Consider the following 10771-nt stretch of genomic DNA (forward strand, 5'->3'; position numbering starts at 1 on the left):
TGTGTGTCTCAGGGAAATGATCTAACCTCACTGTACAGCAACCTCCCCGCTGTTAATATTTGCAAAGCACCTAAGATAGCAGGACACTTAGTATGCACCACACGAGCGTTTGTTAAACACCAAATGTCCCTTCCACAAATGCTACTGTTTTATAGGTGTGAAAACCGAGATGCCGAATGGGGAGGTAACTTCACCCGGTCACCTGGGCGGACAGGGAGGGTATGGGGAATTCACGCTCCCTTCCTCCCAGTCTCCTTCCCCAACAAGCTAAGGTAGGAGCCTGGCAGGGCAGCAAGAGAGGAGGTAAGTGCAGAGAAGTGGGGATCCCCAAGGAGAATGCCTTCTGCCTGGGAACATACACCTCTTTCCCCACCCACCCTCTCCTTTCAGGACTTGAAGCCATGCGCTTGTCTCTGCCCACACAGAGGAAAGGGAGTCTGGGGAATGTGTGATCAACAGAGACTTAGTGAGAAAAACTAGTCCCTGGGGAGGCACCTTGGTGGGCCAAGGCAAGGCTGGCAGAGGATTCAGAGCAGGCCTTGGCAGGGCACCAGGGCCCATGATGTGTGTGTGTGTCTGTCTGTGTATGTGTGTGTGTCTGTGTGTGTGTCTCTGTGTGTGTGTGTATATATGTATGTGTGTGTGTGTATATGTGTGTGTCTGTACCTATGTATGTGTTGTGTCTGTGTGTATATATGTGTGTGTATCTGTGTATGTGTGTGTCTGTGTGTGTGTGTGTCTGTGTGTATATGTGTGTGTGTCTGTGTGTATATATGTGTGTGTATGTGTGTGTGTGTGTGTGTGTGTGTGTGTGTGTGTGTGTGTGTGTGTGTAGTCCAAGGTAATGGTAGCAGGCTCTCCCCACACTCTGAACATGGAGCCGGTGTCCCGTAGAGGTTCTGTTCAGGTATGGTTACTGAGGGTCCATTGAGTGTGACTGTGGGGTCTGCAAGGCTCAAACAGCAGGTAGTTGAACAGATAAAAGTCACTTTTAGGGGACAGAAAGAACTCATCAAATACTTTATCTGCATGAGGAAATTGCATAGAAGGCTGTGGTTCTTCACCTCTCTCTGTAGCCGGGTTCTTTATCACGTGACTTGGCAGTCCTTCATCCAAAGGTAAAAGGTACCTCCTACCCCTTTACCTTGAACTCAGTGAAAGTGACTGCCGATGGATTACAGGCACATGGCATAGCTAATGTGAGTTCTGGTCCCATCGCTAGTTACATGTGGGGACTGCTGGCCATAATGTCACTGCATGTCTCTGGCAAATCGCCTTTCCTCACTGGTGTCTGGCCATGTGGATGCTTTCTCAAGCTCTGCCTTCATCACCCTCATTTTCTTCAGAACCGTTCCTGCAGCCTGCCACCTCCTGTGTTCTCCCAGAGACCTCCAATCTCTGCACAGTAGCCAGAGTGAGCCTTGCATAGTACCTTGATGAGCCCTGTACATGGCTTCCTGGAGCTTAGGAGGACACCATGCCCTTGGCCTCAACTGAACAGGGACCCATAGGTCTTACACCACTGACTTCTCCAGTTCCTTTCCCTGTCTAGCTACCTACTCTACAACCTGGGAAACAATGGATTCCCCTGTGGTCCCTGGGCTTATCCTCGACTAGATCTGTTCCTTGTGCCTAAATGCTCCTTTCTGGCTGATCTTCAGTTAGTATTTCTACTTCTTCGGGTGTCAGCTCAACCATCTATTTCCCATGGGGCCTCAAGCTCACATCTTCCATTGCAGATTTCCAGGCCTCTTTGTATCCATCATTTGTAGATTTGATAGCATTAATTGTGACTACAAGTTAACATTTTATTATGAGATCATTTGATTGAAGTGTTTCTCCCTTGCCTCAGTGCAAGCTCACTGGAAGTCAACACCTTACAGTTTGGACTGCTAGGTATCTCCCGTGCTTAGCTTAAATCCTGGCAGAGGGTGAGGCACTTGCTGAACAACTGAATGAGTGAAACCAAATGAACCCATGATGAAAGAGACCTTTCTCAAAAATATAGACACTCATTTAGAATTATTATTGTACCCACTTTACAGATGAGAAGAGAGAAGGTCAGAAGAGTTAAGGGACTTGCCCATTTCCTGGTTAGTGGCAGAGCCAAGGCTGGAATCAGGTATAGCTCCTTGCACATCAAAGGGCCCCTTCCATGCCTACTGAGTGGAACTGGGTTTACTGCTAACTCCAGTACCCAATTGCTTACACCATATTCTCTCTGCAGGAGGCAGGCTGCCTGGGGTTGCAGACAGTTGGCTGACAGGGGTCAGGGCTGGCAGGAGACAGCTGTGTGTCTGTCAGGTGTCTGTTCCTTATTCATGACCTGTTGCCATGAGTAGTGCCTGGGTACACACAAATGAGCGGCAACAATTCCAGGCTTCAAAGCTGTCCTGGGAGCAGTACCACAGCTGGCCTGTGAGGTGGGAGCTGGCAGCTCACTCTTGATGAAGGGATGGGGCAGAGGTGGTTGTCTCGGAACAGGTGGCTGCTGGAAAGAAATTGGAGTGAGGCAGGAGGCTGCTCAGGGAACAAGAAGGGCCAGTCTCCGGAGCTGTCAACCTCACAGCACGCTCCTCAGGCTTTGTAAACATAGACATGTTGCAAAAAGTGTGAAAAGGAAAAGAGAGGAAGAGACTTTCAGATGTGGTGTGGGAGCACTTCCGGCTCCTCGTCTCTTGTGTTTCTTCCATGGAGCGAAGGATAATGCATACTCAGTCCCTGTAGTCTCCAGGCCATCCATGACATGACATGCACATGCCGATGACCTCCAGCGTACCCAGCACCATGTCAGGTGTTCTGATCCGCACCAACTCAGGCCGTCTTCAGAACAGACCTGGGAAGCCTTTGCTGTCCGAATTCAATAACCACAGTGTTTCCTTCAGGCTAGACTCTGGGCTCCGGTAAGACACCACTGTTCTTTCCATCAGGAGTCCTGTACCACGAAGAGGTGGATACTATAAAGGAAATCACTGGAGTAAAATGTAATAGTCACTGGGTCATAGGGAGTTGGTGACAGCGGGGTGGGGGTGGCTGTTCAGGAGGGAATGACATGCATGACTAAATGGGAAGGCCTGGGATCTCAGTTACTTGAGGAACCGGGCAAAGAAGGAATATCAGAACCAGGGGCAGCAGGTGCAGAGGGTGAATAGAGCTCTTCAGAGCCCAGCAGGGAAGGGAGCTGGAACAAAATCAGAGGGGTCCATAGAGGACAGTGACGGGCAAGAAGTAGCGAGGAAACGTAGCGGGCCCTGAGAGACTTGAAATGTATACTTTTGGAGACATGAGGTCACTGAAAAGATCTAAAAAGGAGAGAAACATGCTTGGGGTTTCATTTTATGAAACCCTCCTGGCCACTATATAGCGTAGGTTAGAGCATGGGGAGGTCCACAGGGAAGCCACAGGTAAAGGATGACAGTATGGCCGTGCTGGTGATAGGGACGGTGGCTGATTGGATGAGGGTGGGGAAGGGAAAAGAAAAGAATCAGCGATGCTTCCTAGGCTATGGGCTCTGCACTAAAGTGGTGAGAGAGATGAAGGAGGACCAGGTTGTATATGATGGTGGGGATCTAGATATCTGTTCTGGACGTCATGAGTTATGGCAAAGCGTGCATCCAGGTACTGTCTTGTAGTTGTGGGTTTTTTTTTTTTTCACATTTGGGAGCCTGCCACCCAGCTCCCAAATAAATACACAGAGACTTATTCTTACTTATGAATGCTCAGCCTTAGCTTGGCTTGTTTCTAGCCAGCTTTTCCAACTTAAATTATCCCATTTCTCTTTAACTACATTTTGCCTCTGGGCTCTTTACTTTTCTTTATTCTATATATCTTTCTTTCCTTCTTACTCCATGACTGGCTGTGTGGCCCCTGGCATCCTCCTCTCCTCCTTTTGTTGCTCCTCCCCTGAGCCTAGATTTCTCCTCCTACTTATTCCTTCTGCTTGGCATCCCCACCTGTTTCTCTCATCTGCTAGCTATTGGCCATTCAGCTCTTTATTAAACCAATCAGGTGTTTTAGACAGGCACAGTAACACAGCTTTATAGAGATAAACAAATGCAACATAAAAGAATGCAATACATCTTTGCATCATTAAACAAATACTCCACAGCATAAATGAACAAAACACATCTTAAGCTAATACTCCATAACAGAGCCTAAAGTTGTACATGGGTTGGAGTGCAGAGGATACCAAAGGGGTTTAGAGGGTTGGTTGAGCACCACTTGCAAGCCCTGTGAGGGTGGGAAGCTTGGCCTGAGCAGCTCATTGCCCAGCGCCTGCAGTCCAGCCCATAACACACATCTGTTCAGTCACTGTAAAGCACTAACGGAGGGAGATAAAGGCATCCAAAAATGCGTTCCCTTCCTTTAGGGATTCCTTATTGTATGAGGCCACATGGAAGCAAAACAGAGTCACATGACCAGTTTAGAGTCAGGATGAGATGGAGTTGCCATTGACCTTGACCTCACAGACCCTACCATGGCACATACTCCCAGGCTAAAGGTGCTTCTGAGGAAAAATGTAGTGAACCCAAGAAATACTATTTTTCAAGCCCTTAGGAAGTATCTATAAATTGGGCGTGGTGGTGCATGCCTGCAATCTGAGCATGTGAGAAGCAGAGACAAAAAGAATTGAGTTCAAGGCCATCCTGGACTACTTAGTAAGACCCTGTGGTATGCTGTTAATAGACCTCCTCTGATGAACTGGGAGACAATTTTTGTTTTCCTGGAGCATACCATACGTGGATGTCATGTTGTCTCCCCTTGGTTTGGTGATGCTCTTAACTCTCCATCTCCCTGCCTATCATTCTCCAAATTCCCAGCTTTGTGAGGGAATGGGCTGCGTCCGTTCTACGTTCCTGGCTCTAGAAGCTAGTCAGTGCCTCACAAGCAGCACGCAGCAGACAGCCGATGCCCGTCAATAGACAGTAGAGACTTGCTGGCTTTATGAAATGAATGAATTCTCAGCTATTTATTGGAAAGAATTCTCTCAGGATGCCTCCTAGGTAATGCTTCTTGGAAGTGCCCTGTGTGGTCGAGTGGTTCTACATTTGTGGCTTGAAAATTCGCTGAATGGAAACTCTGGGACTTGGAGTCAGTCTCTGGGCCTCTCAGGGCCTTGACTTCTATCCATGGCCTGGAAGTGGTCCTCAATGTCTGTATCCTGCTCCCTGTGGCATGTGTCATACATGTCATGGAAGCAGGTCTAGCCTCTGCTTGGGAAAGGGTGACTTTATAGAAGCCTTGGGGGTCAAAGTCTGGGTTCAGGGGAGGTTGTAGAGTGCCTGTCCTGAGCATAGACACATGAGCCAGGTCTGCATTGTGTTGAGAAGGGCCTTGAAACAACAGGTGTGTATTATGATAATTGTTGCATGTGTATGTATGTGTGTGACATGTGCATGTGTGAATGTATGTTTGCACGTGTACATGTGGAAGCCAGAGGTTGACAGAAGGTATCTCTCTCAGTTGATTAAGGCAGAGTCTCTTGTTGAACAGGGAGCCCCCAGATTCCAGGGATTCCAGTTCACTAGCCCAGGGGCACTGTCTCTGCCTTCTGAGTACTGAGACTGTAGGAGGCCGCCATACTTGCCCACACCCACCCACACCTGTCCTCAGCTGCCCAGCTTTTCATATGGGTGCTGAGGATCTGAACTCCAGTCCTCACTCTTCCATGGCAAGTATTTGTCCACTAGGCCATCTCCCTAATACCTATTTGATGATGATGATGATGATGATGATGATGATGATGATGATGATATGGAACCAGCAAGGTACCCACGGTTAGTCCATAAACAAGATGTTTGTTCACTTTCCAAACTCTCTTAAGTCCGTGCTCTTCCCATCCCCCCTGCCCTCTGCTAGCCTGAGCCCCGAGCCTTTACCTCTTCCCTGGGCCCCTGTGCAGAGATCCCTTGCTGTTCTTCCCTTGAGCCTCCCCACAATGTGCACTTCTCGCTCAGCAGCCGAGAGACATTTTAACAACCAAAATTAAATCACTCCTCTGCTCCGTTTAAACACTTTAGAGATTAAACGACACTGAATAAAAGCCCTCGCCCTGTTCTTGAAGAACTTAACCCCGTTCCCTCTCCTCTCTTCTCCTCGCCTCCCTCTTTCTCCCTTTCTGACCTGGGGTCCAGCTACTTCCTTCTTGGTCCTTCGAGTCCAATGTACAGGGTCTCCCTCTGACCCTGCCTTCCCTTCTGGAATGCTCTGCTCCTCATTTTTTATATGGATGGCTCCTTAAAGCTTTAGCACAAATACCGCTTCCTTGGGGATGGAGGTATGCCTGCATGGTTAAGAGCTGGGGACCCGAGTTTGGTTCCTAGTGCCTATACTGGGAGGCTCACAACCACCTGTAACTCTAGTTCCAAGGATCAAATCCCCCCTTCTGGCCTCTGCAGGCACTGCATGTACGTGGTGCATACAAGTAAGCAAGCACACAAAAATAAATAAAAATTATATATCTCTATCTTCCTCAGAAAGGCTGTCCCTGACTCCGGGCCTGGCATGTCACAGACACTTAGCAATTAGGAATCACAGGAACAAATTCTTCTACCCCCATGCCACTCCAGCATGGTGTCACACAGGAAGGACAGAAGGGGGAAAGACATGATCTCAATGTCTTGAGCCTTTATTTTTGGGGAACCCAGGGCTATAGCACCCCAGTGTAGGTTCAAGCCTGGTTTGAGCACCCACAAAAAACTGTACACATCCCTCTGTCAGTAACCCAAGGGTATGCTGCTGACCAGATGACAGATTGGTTTGAAAGTGTTTAGGCTACCCCCCACCTACCCACCATGCACTTCCAACTGTGGCTATCAGATGTCTCTACTACCCACTTGTAGGGAGTCCAGGTGACTAGAACATGTGTATCATGTTCATGACATCTACCGGTGACTGACCGACTTCACCATGACCCCTTGCTCTCGGTGACAATCAAGTTGTTCTGACATAGTAAACACATCTGTATTCCTTCCATTCTTGAATCCTGAAAAGGGGATTTAGGCTCAGCCTACACTTCTGGAGTTGGCTTAGACAGAGACCAGAAAGCCCTAGAATCCCCTTCTGGGGACTAGTCATGAGCACAGTCGGCACTCACAGCGGCACACGAACCGTGGGCTGGAAGCAGGACCATCGGCTGGCTGTAGGGGGCTGTTTCTGGCCTGTGCTGAGTCTTCTTAATCACAGTGGAGACAGGGGGGTGCTTAGAGCAAGGGGTGTCTGTTCACCCGGATATTGTCCCGGTGCATTCTGCCAGTAGCCCTCGCTTGCTCGAGGTTCCTAATCCCTGATGGTGACTTGGGGGAACCACGCAGGCCAGCCAATATAGTTATCCAGGCAAAGCTGATCAAGCCAGAAGGCATTCTGCCTGAAGCTGTGGCTTTCAGGCCAAGGGTGGCTCACAGTGGTCCTTGGTGGTGGGTAGGTGAGTGAGCAACTTCAGTGATGCCTTCATGGTTGATTTGGTGAGAATGTCTGACTTCATGGCCTGACAGCCCAGGAAGTTATCTGAGCTCTCTGGCCCTCACTAGCTGGCTCTGGAAAGTGGTTGCTAAGAAGACCCCTACCCCGCCCCCCCAGCCTGTCCAAGACTTAAGACATTGAACTGGATAGAGTCTCCTCTGCTAGGCCATGTGAGCCACATTCATGAGCACCCAGAAGAGCAATGTTTGCTTCCAGCCTTTTGAAAGCACCAGGCAGGCCACTCTTGGGATGTTGCCGACTCCATGGAGACTCCACAGAAGACGTCACAGTCCGTCTTCACAGCGTCCTGCTCACACCAGCAGCACCCAGGCAGTGAAGACTCAGGCCTTCCATGCTCCAGGGTGCTCACCTAAGTAACAGATCCAGGCCTCACAATGGCTCCCCAAGAGTCTTGCTTTTGATCTTCCCTGTATAAATGAGGATCCTAGACACAGGCAGGTGGAAGGACACACCCACCTGTCTCCACAACCCCACCTAATCTGTGTGGAGGAGGGGAGCCTTTTTTGACCTACTCCAGGGTGTGGCTCCCTATCCCTGCCTGAGAAACCTCAGGGCCCTGAAGGAACGTCTCTGTGGGCAGGTCTATGGGTCAGGCCGGAGCTCCAGTGGCTCCCCTGGGTTCTTCTCCCAGGCAATCAGTGACAGTGATGTTTTTCTCAGCAATTTAAAGGTGCATTCACTCCCTCAAAGACTTTCATCATTCTAAACTCGGACCCCGGGCCAATTTCCAGAGAGCAGAGAAATCTGATTGGATATCCCTGGGAGCTGTTCTGGGCCTCTGAGGAGCTGACTGTTGCCATGGTGTCTGCCTCAGCTCCTCTGCAACTGGGCCCAGCCGGTGTGTTTCAGATAAGCATCAGGTCATGCCTGGCTGCTGTCGATGTTGCCAGGGGATGCCAGCCCGAAAGAGGCTCTGGGGCTGCTAATGGTGGGGTAGGAACAGAGTTCACAGCGACATCTTTGTTCTCAAGGCTGATCTCTGGTTCTGAAAGAGTCCCTGCCTGTGTCCTCCACAGTGGTGGATACAGCACAGTGGTGGATACAGCACCACAGTGCATCCCCATACCTGGTGCTTAGTGTCCAGCACTGTGGCTATAATGAGGGAGTAAGAAACATCATAGGGCTGGGCAGTGGTGGCGCACACCTTTAATCCCAGCACTCGGGAGGCAGAGGCAGGCGGAACTCTGTGAGTTCGAGGCCAGCCTGGTCTACAGAGTGAGTCACAGGATAGGATCCAAAGCTACACAGAGAAACCCTGTCTCGAAAAACCAAAAACCAAAAACCAAAAACAAAAAACATCCCAGGGCCCACCATCATGGGGCTTCCATTTCAGTGAAAGAGAAAACTGCTAATTAATGCCTGAGAGTTGCATGGTGCTGACTGGCCACAGAAGTTGTCCTAACTGAGAAATCTGTTCGAGTTGAGGTCCCACTGGGTATGTGTTAACCAGAAGAGGAAGAGCAGCAGCCTCCAGCAGTGAGGAAAGCGTATGCAAAGGCCCTGTGATGGGATGCATGGATGGACAGTGTGGTTGGAGCAGAGAGAACAAGAAACAGCATGGAACAGGTTGAGGAATTTGGCTTTAATCTTAAGGGTCATCAGAAAGCTTTTAAGTAGAGAGATGTGGTCCAATCTTTTTTAAAATGGTCACGTGGCCACCAAGGGAAGAGTTGGAAGGATAGAAGGCAGGAGGTGGTGACACCCTGCATCTAAAATCCACCCCTATATCCCTTCACTCAGGCCTCTACATATCATTCACACAGCTCTCACCAGCCCCCCACTAGACTTGTGACATCTGATCTTGCCTGATTATCATCTGCTGTGCCTGGGGTGGCAGCATTCCAGTCAAAAGCCTGGCTTTGATCGAACCCCACGAACCCCACGGAGTACAGGCTGTGACCACCTGTTTACAGCACCATGTACAGACTGAGTAGCCAGAGTTCCCTCTCTGTCCCCCTTCCCTCCAGCTTCCGGAACACATGGTGACTTAATTCCCAAGGGCTGCTTTCTGTCTGAAGCCTGTGCCCCATCCTGTAAGATTCACCTGAGAGGAGAGTCCTCTCCGGCTGCCCAGCCCTCCCCTGAGGTCTCTCCTGCACTTTGGCCCAAATCAGAATTCACTTCCTGTTGCCTCTTTAGAGCAAAGGGCAGATTAGCCAGAGCATCTACCCAGACCAGGGTCTTGATTTAATCTTGATGCGATCATTAATACTGATTGCCAACTTGCCAGGATCTTGAATCACTTAGAAGACAAGCCTCCGGGCATGTCTGTGAGGGAGTCTCCTAAATTTGGCTAAGTAGGTGAATGGACCCACCATAAATGTGGACAGTACCATCCTACAGGAGAAAGTGAGCCAAGCACAAGTGTCCATCTCTCTCTGTTTCCTGACTGCAGATGCCATGTGACCGGTTGTCTCAAGCGTCTGCTGGGACGCCTTGCCTGCCATGATGGACTGTGCATCCTTGAACTGTGATCCGGAATAGACCCTTCCTTCCTGAAGTTGTTCCTGTCCGGTGTTTTGTAGTTGACCCACCTGGTATATTAGTTGAGGTTTTCTGGGTGGGCATGTGGGGGAGACACAGAATCAATAGAATTAACACACACGAAAAGAGGGTTTTATTAAACTGATTTACACAATACAGAGAGAGCAGTCCAACAATGGCTGTCTCACACCTGAGCCTGAGGACCTCATGGTTGCTCAGTCTGTGGAATTGGATGCCTCAGCATCCCAATATGGTACCGAAGACCTGACATGCTGCTGGTCTTCAGTCCATGTTGAAAGCTCTGAGAGTCTGGTTCTTAAATCAGCAAAGGGACGGTGATGGCAGCAACGGGGTGGATGCACTCCGCAGCCAGAGTGAAAGCCAAGGGGGCAAAAGGAGAAGCTTTCCTCCTTCTGGGCCCGTTTGTCTGGTTGGGACCCGAAGGTGCCGTCCACATTCACGGTGGGTCCTCCCACATCAGTTAAGGCAACCAAGACAACCCCACCTCCATGCCAGCCTGATGTAGGCAATCCCTCATTGAGACTGTCCCCAGATGATTTTACTGTTAACAGCTTGTGGTTAAAAAAAAAAAGGTCTTAAAAGGTCTTATACAAGGCACAATGTCATTTCCATTTTAAAGATGGGGAAACTGAGGTGCAAGTTGACTCAGCAGAGCTGGGGTCTCGACCATGCTTTTTACAATATGGCCACTGTGTCTCCCCAAGATAGGTGGAATGAGGGTGCCATTTGGTTTCCTGGGGTTCTCAGGGATCATGAAGGGAAGGTGTCAGGAAATAATTCAAGG

Source organism: Peromyscus leucopus, chromosome 2 (assembly GCF_004664715.2).
Source record: "Peromyscus leucopus breed LL Stock chromosome 2, UCI_PerLeu_2.1, whole genome shotgun sequence".
NCBI lineage: Eukaryota > Metazoa > Chordata > Mammalia > Rodentia > Cricetidae > Peromyscus > Peromyscus leucopus.